The 16,562-nt window shown below is 44.6% G+C and overlaps 1 long non-coding RNA gene across 1 annotated transcript in view; it reads right to left on the bottom strand.

The window, feature by feature from the left end:
* Nucleotides 1–3,430: 3,430 nt before the first annotated feature.
* Nucleotides 3,431–16,562, bottom strand: part of LOC137324246 (uncharacterized) — a 112,000-nt gene continuing 98,868 nt past the window's right edge. Inside the window, exons 2-3 of the long non-coding RNA XR_010963568.1 lie at nt 4,289–4,406; nt 3,431–3,747 (exon numbers count right to left, since the gene is read on the bottom strand). This is a non-coding gene — a long non-coding RNA (uncharacterized lncRNA). The remainder of the gene's footprint in view (nt 3,748–4,288; nt 4,407–16,562) is intronic.

Genomic DNA, 16,562 nt, shown 5'->3' with positions numbered 1-16,562 from the left:
CTCGCACAGCTTTGTGTTTAAAAACCTGTCTGACTGCCCTTATCTCTGTCTATTTTTATGTCTTGGTAATCACAGCCAGAACAGAAGACCTGCTGGACAACCCTTATCGAGCATCCGGGACCAGAGATTTCCCAGCATAATGGGTGTGAGGTATGTACCGATTGCCACGACAGGCCAGCAAATTACTTACTGAAAACTTGTGTGGATACACTTTGCTTTACAAACCTAATATTTAAAGTAACTTTTTTTCCCCAAAAAACTTTCTGATCAAATAGTCAAGAAAAATCCAAAACATGAGTCGCAAAAATTATTGGCATGATAGGATTGTTCCTGAATACAAATCTATTAGAAATGGAGCCACATCCTTACTATATTCTCAGTGTGACTGATAAGCAGCCATTGCTGTTACGTGATATTTCCACAAAAGTAGGTTCTATATCTAGAATGGAACACCTAGTCGAGCTTATTTAAAAGAAAAGGAATCAACATCTATTGGTAAAATTAAAAATAATACCTGATGCCAATGGTTTCATAAGAAATTGGACAGAAGTGACCTTTGACAAAAGGAAGTGCTCAACAAATCCATCCAAACTTTGACTTCAGAAATCTAAGAAATATTTCAGTCTCCAGTCAACACTTAGGCTATCTAATCAGCTCTCATTGCAGTTAGGACAGTTGCCTTGTTGGTGTATATTATTTAATGCTGGAAGTAATGCACAAAAGCAGTCAATTTGGTTTTAATATTCATCAACTATTATCCACAAGGAAACCTCGGGCCTTCCCTGCCCTGGGCTTCCCTCTCTCCCGCCCTGGGCTTCCCTCTCCCCCGCGGTTGTCTCCGGACCACCCCCCGTCCAGACTTATCTTTGCTGGGGACTGTTTCCACGGGTCCCAGGTGGCAGCCTTCTGCCCTGTTCACCTGCTCCCACTCGTCGTCACCACATCGTTGATGCTGCATTTAGTTGGGAGTCGGGCCTAACTTAATTAAATGAGGCCCGGTAGTAAAAACGGCCCGGGCCTTGTGTCGGTGAGTTGGGGAGAGCCTGATGCTCACCTCATGAGCCCCACCCTCACCCCTTGTCCCCAGTTAAAATCAGGGATCATGTCTCCTTGCAACAGCCCACACAGAGGCTTTAGGTGACACCTGTGAGCAGGTCACCAGTCCACCCTCTTGACCACAGGTTGGGGGTGGGGAGAGAAAGTGAGTTGATAACTTCACAAAAAAGATATTTAAAGTAGCTCTTCTAAATAAATGGATTCTACTGAATGGCTTTTATCCAAACATTGTCTTGACTGCTGTCTGGATTCAGCAATAGAGGAGGGAGGAGGGTAATACTTTATTTTTCCAAACTATGGCCAAGAAGGCAGGCAGGAAGGATGTTCCAGGTCTTTACTAATGTGACTTTGAACCTACCACTGGAATCTCACATCTAACTATAACATGGCTGAGATCGCCACATAGGGAATTATAGGTACTGGCCCAATCTGTGTCATTCTGTGGCACTGAGGGCTGCAGCCCAGTCATCACACATTCATTCATATTTTTAATTTAGAAGATGTCCATTCTACTGCTACCAATTGATATGGAAAAGCATTCTGGAAAATCCTTTCATTAACAAGGCCTTAGTTAGGCCCACACGTAAAGCACATAGCTCTTTTAACTTGAAAGAATTTCTGATGGCAGCTTATACATGAGAGCCTCACCTCCATCAGTTGAGCTAGTTCATCTGGAGACTTAAACAAATCATTTTGCCCCACAGCAACCCTTCAACGTTCTACAGGTTTAAGGTATTGCACGAAACCCAGCCTTAGAATGTCCCAGGTGTTTGGCTCCATTCCTACAGGGTATTAAACTCTTCCAAAAAGCATTTTGGAAAACGTCCATGTCTTTTCAAGAAATATAAAAATTCAAAAGTGTTTTTTTTAAAACATCTGCGAGGTGAATCACTCTCTTTACTGGTTGCTTTTTGTTTCAATGCATAGTTGAAAAGAAATGCTTTCGCAGCATTCTTTAGGTGTTCTTTGTGCCACTGACTTGTCGAGCAGCTGTTCTCTTCACAGGCTGTTTCTTTACAGCTGTGATATTCTTCATCACCCTTAAAAGACCTAACCACATCTAAATCAACTTGCATCTGCCCAGGCACTATCTTCTGTAAATCCAAAATGACATACGAAACACACACCGGAGCTTTTTAAAAGATTACTTAAGCACTTAACTATGGCAAATGTATTCTTTTTCTGTGACATTATTGGTTTAAAAAGTTTTTTTTGAACAGAACTAGTAAAACGAGGGAATATTGAGCATTAATCTATTTAATGCCCTCATTAGCAGGCTCAAATTCAAATCTTTTATTGCCCAAACATATACCACATTGTGATTTATGGGGTTTTGTAACAAAGTGTTCCTCAGTCTCAGTCAGGATTACAAACCTTAATACACCCCAATTTGTAATTCAGTGCTCCCAGATAAACAATTCCCACCCCTCTCCCCTGCATTTCCCCTCAGTCTTTGATGATTTCAAATTAAAGGTACAGATCACACAGATGTAATTAGTATTTAATTTGAGTTGTGAATGCATAACCAAAGGACACAAGTACAAAATTAACAAGCGAGTCTGGGGATTAGAAGATTTTTTTCCTCTTGGCAGCGCAATGGGAGCAGACTCCCAGCAAAAGCACTTACGTTGCCTTGATTAATTCCTTTTAAGAAAAGAGCTGGATAATCACCTGGTTTGCTCAGGATGGAAGATTGCACAGAGAAGTATCAATAGAGGTGATCAAATACTCCAATGATATTCAGCGGTTCTTGAATTGCATAATAATAAATATCTAAAAATGTTGGTGCAGGACCCATGAGCTGCCACCAGATGTCTTCAGGCACACTGAAATATTCCACACACTAAAGAACCTGAGATAGAACCCCACACTTTATTTAAAGTTGAGCTTTTTAATGGCAGTAAACTGCTACTTCAGAATGTGGCTTGAGGTACACCACCAACAAGCAGAAGATAGAGAACAAGCAACTGGGAAATAAGACAAATTTATCTGGAGAAATACTTCAAAGTCGCACTTCAGCACCCCCTGCTGGATAGTCTCAGAACATCATCATCATCGCCACTCAAAGAAGTATCAGTCCACAGACTGCTGGGAAGAAAATACACTAAAAAAGGACAAAATAAAACATTAAATTCTCTACAATTGTATTTACTAACAGTCCACATCCACTCGCAGGTATTTTTTCTATTCGTTCATGGGATGTGGGCGTTGCTGGCGAGGCCGGCATTTATTGCCCATCCCTAATTGCCCTTGAGAAGGTGGTGGTGAGCCGCCTTCTTGAACCGCTGCAGTCCGTGTGGTGAAGGTTCTCCCACAGTGCTGTTAGATAGGGAGTTCTAGGATTTTGACCCAGCAACGATAAAGGAACGGCGATATATTTCCAAGTCAGGATGGTGTGTGACTTGGAGGGGAACGTGCAGGTGGTGTTGTTCTCATGTACCTGCTGCTCTTGTCCTTCTAGGTGGTAGAGGTCGTGGGTTTGGGAGGTGCTGTTGAAGAAACCTTGGCGAGTTGCTGCAGTGCATCCTGTGGATGGTACACACTGCAGCCACTGTGTGCCGGTGGTGAAGGGAGTGAATGTTTAGGGTGGTGGATGGGGTGCCAATCAAGCGGGCTGCTTTGTCCTGGATGGTGTCGAGCTTCTTGAGTGTTGTTGGAGCTGCAGTCACATTCTTGACTAAATTACATGATCTGCTGACATGTTGAAAAGTGAGAAAAGCAAAATTGAGAGAGCTTTTATAAATTGATCTATACAGGTGAACAAAATACAATAGATACTGGGCATATTAATCAAGATGCATATTGTTTCTCAATAATCCTCAATGAATGATGCTGTGAACATTAATCTCCTTGCATACATTTCATCAAATAGAGTAAATGGACCTAAATTGACACTACCAACACAAAAACGAACCGAAACCAGAATAAATTTGCCAAATGAAAATAAAACAGTCAGTATTAGATATAGTGACAAATAGGAGGGAGGTAGCTGTAATCTGATTGCATCTGTACAGATGTTCTTGTGATATATTCTCTTTTCATTAACCTTTTTATTTAAATTGAGAAAGCAAGATGAAGGGCCAAGGGCCCTGGTGCAGGACTTGATCACGATTAATACGAGCATGGGTAAGAAACAGGTAAAGCAGTCATCAGGTGATGCTGAACCTGGGTCTCAAAAGCCTGAAGATTGTAACAGAAAAGGAAGACTGAGAAACTGCAGTCTAGTAATCACCTTGAGGAATCTGTTATTCTCCACTTGACTCCATACTACATTGATTGTGGAATGCTCTTGGCTGGTTTTGTGTCATTGTTACAGAATTGGAATGAAATAATGTTCGGTTGATTAATTCCTTTAAGAAAAGTAAACAAAATTTGAATTATTTCCCTTTAATACATCTCTTCAGTTCTGATTTCATTTGCCTATCACTCAATATAAAGGTATTAACAGGACAGCTTGTGATGCCGCAGTTGAAACAACATAACACAGAAGTGCATCTGAAAAGTAATAGTAACCACTTCAAGCAGTACAGGCAATTAAATACTCTGGTTGCATTTTTAAAAATTCTTATCCTTGTTTTCAAATCCCTCCATGGCCTCGCCCCTCCCTATCTCTGTAACCTCTTCCAGCCCTACAACCCTCCGGATTTTTGCGCTCCTCCAATTCTGGCCTCTTGCGCAGCTACGATTTTCTTCGTTCCACCATTAGCAACCCTGCCTTCAGCTGCCTAGGTTCTAAGCTCTGGAATTCCCTCGCTAAACCTCTCCGCCTCTCTATTACTCTCTCCTCCTTTAAGAAGCTCCTTAAAATCTACCTCTTCCTGTCCTAGTATCTCCCTATGTGGCTCAGTGTCAAATTTTGTTTGATAATCGCTCCTGCAAAGCACCTTGGGACTTTTAACTATGTTAAAGGCGCTATATAAATGCAAATTGTTATTGCTGTTGTTGTTACTGCTCCCAAATATTATAATGCTGCTGATAACACTTTTTAAAATTAAATACTGATTAAACGGGAGTGATTTTACTTCTCGGATTTTTGTTACTGCTTCTTCGTCAAATGCCCCCCTCCCCTTTTAAGAAACTTCCTTCCCCTCCAATGATCTCCCTCCCTGTTCTGTAGGCGCCGACTCATGCTGCCACATGGTTATCATAGGTGACGCTGACTCGTCGATACCTCACTCAAGTGGCCATTCTTCATGTAGACTTCAGAGAGCGAGTATCGGTCGGCTATTCAACCACATGGGGCATCACAGCTGAGCCCGATCCCGTCCTCACACAGCCTCCGCACAGGCACATTTTCCAGCAGGAATCACTGCATAACAACCAGCAACAGGAACTCCAGCTGATTTTTAAACACCTCCTTTTAATCAGGCTTCAATGCATTGACCTGATAAATGTTTCAAGCCACTTTGCCACTTTGTAACAGTACTAACTGTATAATTTGAATCCATTTGGTATTCTGTGCTGCTTTTTCTCCCCCCAGTGCATTCTTCATTCTACTACACAATGCAAATCTGTTGCTATGTTGTAAAGTGCAACGAACAATTGGTATCTTACATGACCAAATGGCACAGGGTTGTTTTTCAGAAAACGGGAATGACACTTTGAAAGATAAATGTGCTGATACTCAGTCACACATAAGGAGAGCAAAGGTTAAAAGTTGTTAAGACAGCAAGTCAATGTGCTGTGAATGGTACAGTAATATAACATGTCATGAAACAAAAACCTTAAAGGTCAAATGCAGCCCATACCCTGCCTGTCTGCACCTGCCTTTATTACCCATTGCTGCAAAGCAGAAGGCTAGCAGCCTCTTATAACCCCTCAAAAACAAACAGATCATTACAAGCTGCGTGAATGAAGGCCAAGTGACACTAAACTCATGCTGCAGGTGTGTCATTCTCAGCAGCAACAAAAACAGTGAACGAAACTCATTTTTAAACTGGCCTACAGTAAATAAGTATGTCTCCAACATTTGATCATCAAAGTCAAGCCTTTCTAATGTCTTATCACAAATATTTTGCTTGCTGTGCATAAAAGAAATATTTACCACATGCAGTTATATTACGGCAATCTCTTTCCCTTTCACATTAGGGTTATATACATTCCAATTCAGTGTCTGCATTAAAGTGTGTGAGGGAACATGTGTAGATGGTGATAATAACTTGCATTTAAAATTATTTGCATTTATATAGCGCTTTTCATGACCTCAGGATGTTCCAAAGCGCTGTAATGATGTCGGAAATTTGCACACAGCAAGCTCCCAAAAACAGCAATGAGATAATGATCAGATAATCTGCTTCTTTTAGTGATGTTGGTTGAGGGAAAGCAGCCTTAAAAGGAAAAATATTTTCTGCAAACCAGCAATTGATGACTGTATTGGACTGCCTGCCATGAAGCTACCACGATGCCTTGGAGATGGTGGAGGAGTCCACAGCCAACTTGTGTGGGGCTCTGGCACATGCCATCGATGTGTGGTCAACTTAATGGATGCTGAGGCTTGGGTCTCCTTCCAGGGTTCTGTGGCACCAGTAGCAGCATCTCTCAGGGAAGCTCATACTGGCACCATAGAGGTTCTGTGCCCCATCCATCCCCTTCACATTGGACAGGCTGGGAGATTGAATGGATAGGGACTTCAGTCTTCAGTCTCATCACGGATGTGCTACAATCTCCTCTCCTGCAGATCAGTGGGAATGCTGAGCTGCAGCCTCATATCAGGGACAGATGTGCAATGAGAGTGGAACATGGTACCCTCTCTCGGGATGACAGCACGTCACTACCCCCTCAACCAATGCTGCCCGTGGTGCCAAGAACCCAGTTCAAGGAGGTGAGATGCAGCCAGAAGCAGGACCTGCAAGGACTTCACTGACAGGAGTGTCACCCCATTCCTCTAAGGCTCGAGCAGAAAAGATGCAGCCACCGACCTCTCAACCTACTGACGCACAGATTAGCACAAAGGGAAAATGTTTTTACCCTTTATGAAAGGGTTAAGTAGCCCTGATTTACAATCAGTGATTTATGGGGTCTCAAGTACCACCACAAGAATTACTTTGAGACCTTAATAAGCATTCCCCGAGTGCTACTAGTAGTCGCTGCTACTACACTGTAATGCTCTCCATTTCCACTGGCTCTCTCCCCTTCTTCACCATCATTCTTCTGCTCAGTGCCTGTCTCACATTTCACTATCCTGGCCTCTCACAGAAGTTGTCCCCAACTAAAACAGTCAGTCACCAGAATCAAGTAACTCTCTGACCTTTGAAAGGCTACTTCGTTATTGTAAGAAACCAGCAATTTCTTATTGGGATATGGATGGCATTGGGTCATGAGGAGATCTGATTCAAAGTTATCAGTGGTTTTGATAAGCTAACTTGGGAAGAACTATGTCCACTGGGTGGTGATTCAGTGACTAGAGGGCATAAATTTACGATCAGCACCAAAAGAATGAAGGAAGAGGTTAGGACATTTTTTTAATGCAGAGGATTATCAGGACACGGACTGCCCCACCTAAAAGAGTGGTCGAAGCAGAATTCACAATAGTTTTTAAAGGGAAAGTGACTGAAAAAGAAAAAATTAAAAGGGTATTGGAAAAGGACATGGAAATGGAAATGAGTGGATAGCTCTTTCAGAAAGGCAGCAGAGGTGCATTAGGCCAAATTGGCTCCCTCTGTCTGTAACATTCCATGATTCTAAGTCGATGCATCAGTCTTTAACTTCCACTCCAGTGGAAAATCCTCTAGCCTCGAACTGGTCTTTTCCTCTGGCAATGTGCCTGAGGCAAGAAGCTGGCTATATGTAGAAGCTGGCTATACCATTCCAAGCCCCAGAACACTGGCGCAGAGTGCAGCACTCAAACATCACAGTTTCAACTAGAAAGGGTTTTCATACAGAAACAGAAATAGGATGCTGGGTGATACAGTAGGGGTAATTTACTGACTTGTCGATACTGGAAGCAGCAGCTTTGCCTGCCAGAAATGCGTAAGGGAAATCCAAGCATATGTTATGCATCATTTTTCAATCATTTATGCCTGGGTTGGCGATATCTGCTGTTGGCAGGCAAGGTTTCCTACCAGCAGTGCCAAGTTGGAAAATTACCCTTCGTGAATTAGACACTCCTCTCTGGGGCCTGAGTTTGAATGCAGCCCAGAGTGAAGAGGTGACGAGTATCCAGTGCTCATCATCCATGCACACTACAGTGACAGTGGTCCAAAGCACCTTTACCATAACACTGCTGCATTAATTCAACCACCATGGATGCAAATCCTTTGACTTGCAAATACCTTATTCGATACCTGCAGAAGAAACCTCTCTGAATACAGCTAATACAAACTGCAACCAAAGCTAATACTCTGAATGTGGCTTGTTCTTTGCCCTGATACTCCCCTTTGGTAAAAGTGTATGCACTGATATGCTATAGAGCACACTCTTGTGCTCTTTTTAGGTGTTTTCCAAGCGGCAGGAGTAAGTGAGGTGGCTGGCTGGCTGCTGGGTGACAGTTTGGGATTGGGTTAACCCTGAATCCCTTGTGTTGGGTGATGAAATGGCCTTGCAATTACTTGTTCCACGTCCGATGATACAATGGTTACCTCCTTCTGCCTGCTATCTTTCACCGTGCGGAGGTGGGGATGGAAGGGATGGATGTGGTGTAACTCTGAGAGTCATCCATGGCTACCCCAGCAATCACTCTACCGCTGGACACTTCCTCAACATGTCCACTGAACTGAGTAAGAGCAGAACTCTGGGCAACAATAAGAGCAGAGAAGCTTTACATAATGGCTCTCTCCAAACTATCCCCTAGCATGCTGAAACCAGGCAATTGAGCCTATAAGGAGATTGGAAGCTGAAGCCTCTATAGCAGTAATCTTAGACAGTTGAAAAGGCTGAGGGTTGATCTCGTGGAGGAGAATAGTGATAAATTGTTTCCACTAGTCGGCAAGACAGTAACAAGAAGATACAACTTAAAGATAATTACAAAAAGAACGAAAGGAGAGATTAGGAAAAAAATTGTCTTTGTGCAGCGGGTGGTTACGACGTGGAATTCTCTGCCACAAACCGTTGTTGCATCAGAGTGCATAAAGTCTTGTAAAAGGGAATTTGACAGTTGCTTGGAATAGAAGTTAAAGGGCAGGGAGAGCGAGCCGGAGGATGGAACCAGACCAGTGGAAAAGCACCAGTGCTGACTTGACAGGCCAAATGATTTGTTTATGTGCTGGAACATTCTATATGGCGGATTCCCCAAGCAGGCACTCATGACAGCACGGAGCGTGCAAATCAGGCACTCACGACAGTACAGAGCGTGCAAATCAGGCACTCACGACAGCACAGAGCGTGCAAATCAGGCACTCACGACAGCACAGAGCGTGCAAATCAGGCACTCACGACAGCACGGAGCGTGCAAATCAGGCACTCACGACAGCACGGAGCGTGCAAATCAGGCACTCACAATGAGAAGTGTGTAAGTTCCTGGCCCCAGTCCCAGATTTTTCATCCATTAATTTAAATGGACAGAAAATCATGGTCTCAGGGCCCATGATTTTCTAACCAGTGCTCCCTGTGATCAGACACCCTTATCGGGAATTCCCGATTACAGGAACAGCCCTTTGGCGACAAGCATAGTTTGCCCTTCCACTGGCTACCCTACCTTAGCAGGCATCATGAGGCTATTAAACTTATTCCTCATCTGCATTCAGACTCAAAAAGTCCTGGGTTCAAGTCCCATTCCAGAGGCTTAAGCACAAAATCTAGGCTGACATTCTGGTGCAGTACTGAGGGAGTGCAGCACTGTCAGAGATGCCGTCTTCCGAATGAGGCATTAAACTGAGGCCCTCCCATCTGCCCTTTCAGGTGGATGTAAAAGATCCCGTGGCTCCATTTCGAAGAAGAGCAGGGGAGTTCTCCCTGGTGTCCTGGCCAATATTCATCCCTCAACCAACACCACTAAAGCAGATTATCTTGTCATTATCACTTTGCTGTTTGTGGGACCTTGCTGTGTGCAGATTGGCTGCCGCGTTTCCTACATTACAACAGTGACTACACTTCAAAAGTACTTTATTGGCTGTAAAGCGCTTTGGGACTTCCTGAAGTCATGAAAAGCGCTATATAAGCACAAAAAGGTAACCTATGTGTGGAGGCGGAAGATGTGGGTATGATTCTTAATGAATATTTTGTGTCTGTCTTCACAAAAGAGAGGGATGATGCAGAGATTGTAGTTAAGGAAGAGGAGTGTGAAATATTGGATGGGATAAACATAGTGAGAGAGGAGTGAGAGAGGGGTTTAAATCGCCAGGCCCGGATGAAATGTATCCCAAGCTGCTAAGAGAAGCAAGGGTGGACATTGCAGAGGCTCTGACCATCATTTTCCAATCTTCCCTGGCTACAGGTGTGATGTTGGAGGATTGGAGGACTGCTAACGTTGTACCATTGTTTAAAAAGGGACAAAGAGATAGACTGAGTAATCATAGGCCAGTCGGTGGTGGGCAAATTATTGGAATCGATTTGGAGGGACAGCATAAATCGGCATTTAGAAAGGCACGGGTTAATCAACGACAGTCAACATGGATTTGTTAAGTGAAGGTCGAGTCTGACTTGATTGAATTTTTTGAGGAGGTAACAAGGAGGGTTGATGAGGGTAACGCATTTGATGTAGTCTACATGGATTTTAGCAAGGCTTTTGACAAGGTTCCACATGGCAAACTGGTCAAAAAGGTAAAAGCCCATGGGATCCAAGGGAAAGTGGCATGTTGGATCCAAAATTGGCTCAGTGGTAGGAAGCAAAGGATAAAGGTTGACGGGTGTTTTTGTGACTGGAAGGCTGTTTCGAGTGGGGTCCCGCAAGGCTCAGTACTAGGTCCTTTGCTTTTTATGGTATACATTAATGATTTGGATTTGAATGTGGGGGGCTTGATCAAGAAGTTTGCAGATGATACAAAAATTGGTCATATGGTTGATAGTGAAAAGGAAAGCTGTAGACTGCAGGAAGATATCGATGGACTGGTCAGGTGGGCAAAAAGGTGGCAAATGGAATTCAATCCAGAGAAGTGTGAGGTAATGCATTTAGAGAGGGCAAACAAGGGCAAGGGAGTACACAATAAATGGGAGGATATTGAGAGGCGTAGAGGAACAAAGGGACCTTGGAATGCATGTCCACAGATCCCTGAAGGTAGCAGAACAGTGGTTAAAATGTGGTTAAAAAGGCATACGGGATACTTTCCTTTATTAGCCGAGGCATACAATATAAGAGCAGGGAGGTTATGCTAGAACTATATAAAACATTGGTTAGACCGCAGCTTGAGTACTGCGTACAGTTCTGGTCACCATATTGCACTAGATAGGGTACAGAGGAGATTTACGAGGATGTTGCCAGGACTGGAGAACTTTAGCTATGAGAAAAGATTGGATAGGCTGGGGCTGTCTTCTTTGGAATAAAGGAGGCTGAGGGGAGATTTAATTGCGGTATATAAAATTATGATGGGACTAGATAGAGTGGATAGGAAGGACCTATTTCCCTTAGCAGAGGGGTCAGTGACCAGGGGTCGTAGATTTAAAGTAATTGGTAGAAGGATTAGAGGGGAGCTGAGGAGAAATTTTTTCACCCAGAAGGTGGTGGGAGTCTGAAACTCACTGCCTGAAAAGGTGGTAGAGGCAGAAACCCTCAATTCATTTAAAAAGTACTTGGATGTGCACTAGAAGTGCCGTAACCTACAGGGTTATGGACCAAGTGCTGGAAAATGAGATTAATAGCTCTTTTTCGGCCAGCACAGACACGCTGGGCTGAATGGCCTCTTTCTGTGCCATAACTTTCTATGATTCTATGATATAAATGCAAGTCGTTCTCTTTTTTAGATGATGGAAAATAAACCATATGGTCTGCGCTGTTTCTTTGGTCATTTTCTTTAACTCACCGCTTATGGATATGCATTATCTGTGAATGCCATACTTTCTCCTTCAGATAGGTTTACAAATAAAGAACTGGGGTTTCTTTTTTTAAAAAAAACTTTTGTTTCAGGAAGTACAGCTAAGTCTTTGTGAGGTAAATGTTAAGTGCTTGTTTGAATCCCTTACATATAGCCTGTCTGTAAGCAAGGAAAGTTGATTTAGTAGCAATACTCTCATGTATTGTACCATGGGAACTAGAATCCTTACCACTGCGGTATCATTAAGGAACATCATCTCCCGTCTTTCAGAGGTAGAATGGTAGTTCAAAGGTCATCTTCATTTTATAAATGTTTTTAGAGGTCTGCCCCATCATATCTCACTTTAAATTTCAGAAGCCTGCTGGTATTTGTGCTAAACGCACAAGATTATTCACAAACCTGAACTGCCATTTCCCTCTGATGAAATCGGAATTAGAATGTCCAGTATTTAAAGCTACCAAGGGATGGAATAATATCTGTACATAAAGGCTTCCATTAACGTTAAAATCGTCAGATGGGCTCTCCTAGGGTTTTTGCAGAATAGATTTGTGCAATCTTTTTCTATCAAACGGCCTTCCAAAGCAGTCAGAAAATGACGTCACCTACTTATAAACAGTTAAAAAGCAAAAGGATGCAATTACAGTGGTGTCACGGTGATGGATGTTCTGCAATCAATTTTTTTTGGCAGGCTACTTTTACTTATTATTCTCCCTTTTTTTTTGCTCCTGAATTCACATACGCAACAGCGTCTCTTCACCATTACCACTGACTTCAAGCCTGTTATTGCTCCTGTATTATTCAACTTTCTGCCTGACACGAAGTCCTGGATGAGTTGAAAGTTCCTACAGCTCATCATTAGTAAAGCCGAAGCCATCCTGCTTGGCTGTTGTCTCCAATACCATCAACCTTCCTGGTTGCATAGTCTGGCTGAGGCAGGTGATGTGCAATGTGCTGTCTGTTTTGATCCTGGGCTGAGTTCTCAACACCACATCTGGCCACTTTCTTTCATTTCCACAGCATTGCCTACCTATGCCTCAACCCACCCCCTCAACTGCTGAAACCCTTATCACCATCTTCATCACTTGAGGATTGATTTTTTTCAAAAGGTGTCCTCATTATACTTCCCACTTCCACTCTTCGCAAACTGGAACTAATCCTGAAATCTGTTGCCTGAGTTCTCTCCTACATAAAGTCCTACACACCTGTTACCCCTGCCTGGCAAGCTCCGCTAGCTCTTTTTGCATTAACAAATTGATTTCAAGTTTCTCCTCTACATTGTTAAATTCTTTCACAGCCTTACCACGTCCTGTCTAGGGAATCTTCTCCAACATACATCCCAGCCCAAATCCTCTATTTCCCTGCCTTTGATTTACTGCTTGTTCTCTCCTCCCTCCACTGTTAGAAGCTGATCTTTCAGCTATTACACCCATACTTCCGAGATTTTCTCTCTGCTGGACCGCTCTACCTTGGAGCCCTTTGCTGTCTTTAAAATCCTCCTAAAAACCTACCTCCATGGCTGTGCATTCAGCCTCAAAGGCAAACAGAATCTTAGGCTATAAAGCTTCAGGAGTAGAGTGCAACAGCATGATTTTAACGGGATCTCAGCAGGGAGTGAATAATCAGGTAGGAAACCCGGTGAAAAAAATCCTGCAGTTTCCCGAGCGATCATGACTAAGTTGAAGCCACTTAACTGAACTTCCGGGTTTCTTGTGTTTAAATCCCACTATTTAAAAGGCCACTCCAACAATGCATTTTGAAGGAGAAAAGAGGCTACAATCAATATTCAATGTTCCAGAGCCAAGCCTGCACCTAGGTTCTCAGACCCTACCCTGGAGACATTGCTGGGCGCAGTAAGAAGCAGGAGGGAGGTGCTTTATCCAGCAGATAGGAGGAAGAAACCTGGGTCTGTCACAAAGAAGGAGTGGCTGGAGGTGGCAGAACAGGTCAGCAGCAGGAGCACGGTGCCCCGGTTGTGGCTGCAATGCAGAAAGAAATTTAATGACCTAACCAGGTCAGGAAAAGTGAGTACAGTTACTGATTGACCTGCATTTTGTGGTGAACATTCCCCCCTCACACTGCCCTGCAAAGCTCCTCACACCTACTTAAGGCTCAGTGTCAAGTAACCTTCAATTTCTGTGCACTTCTTCACCTCCCCATTTGTGCACCCACCTCTCCCACTCACCAAAATCCTGAAGCATCTGCTTCATTGGCATCCTGACCCAAAGCGATACATCGGGTGACCACTTCACCCTCATTCACTCATACATCTGTACCTTATCCCCTTGTAGGAGTAGACAGTGCAAAATGCAAGAGAGGGGGCGAGGACTGGAGGGGGACCACCACAAATCGTGGCCCTCACAGAGGCAGAGAAGGTGGCCATGGAGATAAGTCATACGGCGGAGTGCCTGCCCATCAGGGATGTCGAGACTGGGACCTCGCAAACATCTGGTGACAGACCTTTAACATCCCTCACACACAACATGGACTGATGTTATCAATGATTGATCTGTTGCACACCTCAGTATGCTCATCGCAACATTACTTCTGCGATGATTATTAATATTGCTGTATGTTCTCTTCCAGGGGCGTCACAGACTGAAGAGGAGCTCCCTGCCTCTGAGCGAGCCATCCATCAGTGCAGATACTCACACCTCGGTGGGTCCTATTAGAGAGGTAGGTGGGTTGTCACCTGGTGAATCAACACACACAAATGAGCATGAGCAGACACTGGTGGCAGGGGCCGTGTCAGTGGGTGCACTCCTCTCCAAGATCTGCTCAGCTTGACACAGATGCTGAATCCCGGGGGCCATCCTTGAGAAATAGAATGATAGAGGTACAGGAGCAACTTTGCGAGGCAATGGAAAACGTGCCATGCACACTCACCACAATAATGGAGAGGATGGAGGAGTCCAACTCCATCGTCAGTGGATTGGTGGCGCAGGTAAGTGCGGAAATGTCTGCAATGGGGAGAATGGCAGCCTCCGTTGAGCTTCGAGAACGGCTCATAAATGAGCCCATTCAGGCCCTGACAGCGGCCATGCGGACTCAGGGCAAATTTCATTCTGCTGCCTTAAACAGGCGGACAGAAACATTAGCACTGGCCTTACAAGGCTTCACACATGTGCTCCAAACTGTTGTCCAGCAGAGTAGAACGAGTGATGTGGCCCTGGTCCAGGAGAGGGATGATGGCATAAGGAGACATGGAAGTGGGGATGCCACTCAAAGCGCTCCCACATCTCACCCATTCCAACCCCACCCCCCGCCGACCTCCTGCCAGTACCCGCAATGCTGCCACCTCTCTAGATGTCTGATTCCGCCCCTGCACATGTGCAGGTGCAGCAGTCTTTGGAGGGGCTCTCACTGGCTCCAAAACCCAGAGGTTATAGGCCAAAAGTATCTAAGCAGTCCAGGCATGAATCTGAGCCACCTGCCACTATGTCTGCTGCAGCCACAGGGGATGCACCATGTAGAAGCTGTAGGAAGAGGAAGTCAAAGGTTTTGTAGTCACCAAGGGTATGCACAAGGGTGTCTGACAGACGGTCATGTTTTTCATTTATATTTGGTTTATGTTAACTTCATACTAAATGTTATGATTATCACCACCACTGCCACGTCTTGCCCATTTATGAGTCCCTTTGTGAAAGCGCCCTTACATGTGTTTGCTCATGAATGATGAGACTTGTTGCCACCCATTGGGTGCAATTGCAATGGGTGTATGTGTCGTTGTGGGATTGTTTGGTGCAACCTGGGATGGTGGGGGTGGGGGATGTGGTTGTGCTGGTCCTTACAGGTGGTCTAAGTAGTAACTTTGAAGATTTCCCTATGAGAATCTATCAAATATGAATGACTCACTGGCATGATGAGCAGCCAGGTGAGACGCTGCTCTGCCGATGCTTGGCACATCGTCATCCTCCTCATCTTCCTCATCCTCCTCCTCGCCTTCTTCTTCAATATTGAATGCAGATGCGGCTGCTTGTGGAGCGCATGGGACCTCATCCACCGGTAACCCTCTCTGTTGAGCGATGTTGTGCAGGACGCAGCACACGACTATTATTCTACACACCCTCACCGGTGAGTAGTGAAGGGATCCCCCAGATTGATTCAGCCACCTGATGCACATCTTCAGCAGTCCTATGGCTTGCTCTATGACAAACCTGGTGGTGATGTGACTGTCGTTGTAACGCTTCTGTGCCTCGCTGATGGGGTTCCTCACAGGTGTCATGAGCCACATCTGCAGGGGTTATCCCTTGTCTCCAAGGAGCCAGCCCTTAAGTGTCTTGAACGTGGAAGAGGGCCGGGATGTTGAATTCGCGCAAAATGAAGGAATCATGGCAGCTGCCCGGGAATTTGGCACACACCTACAGAAACCTCTCCTGGTGGTCGCAAACCAGCTGTGCATTGATGGAGTGATATCCCTTTTGGTTGATGAGCAGTCCTGGCTCATGTGGAGGTCCTCGGAATGCTATGTGTGTGCATCAATTGCTCCCCGTACCCATGGGAAACCAGCCAGAGAGTGGAAACCCACTGCCCTCTCAGTCTGGCTGATGTCGTCGATGGGGAAGTTGACGTAGCCGGATGCCCTGGCAAACAAGCCACCTGTGA

This window comes from Heptranchias perlo, chromosome 8 (assembly GCF_035084215.1).
Source record: "Heptranchias perlo isolate sHepPer1 chromosome 8, sHepPer1.hap1, whole genome shotgun sequence".
Taxonomy (NCBI): domain Eukaryota; kingdom Metazoa; phylum Chordata; class Chondrichthyes; order Hexanchiformes; family Hexanchidae; genus Heptranchias; species Heptranchias perlo.
Note: the sequence above shows the minus strand (reverse complement) of the source record. Positions and strands in the feature narration are given on the sequence as shown.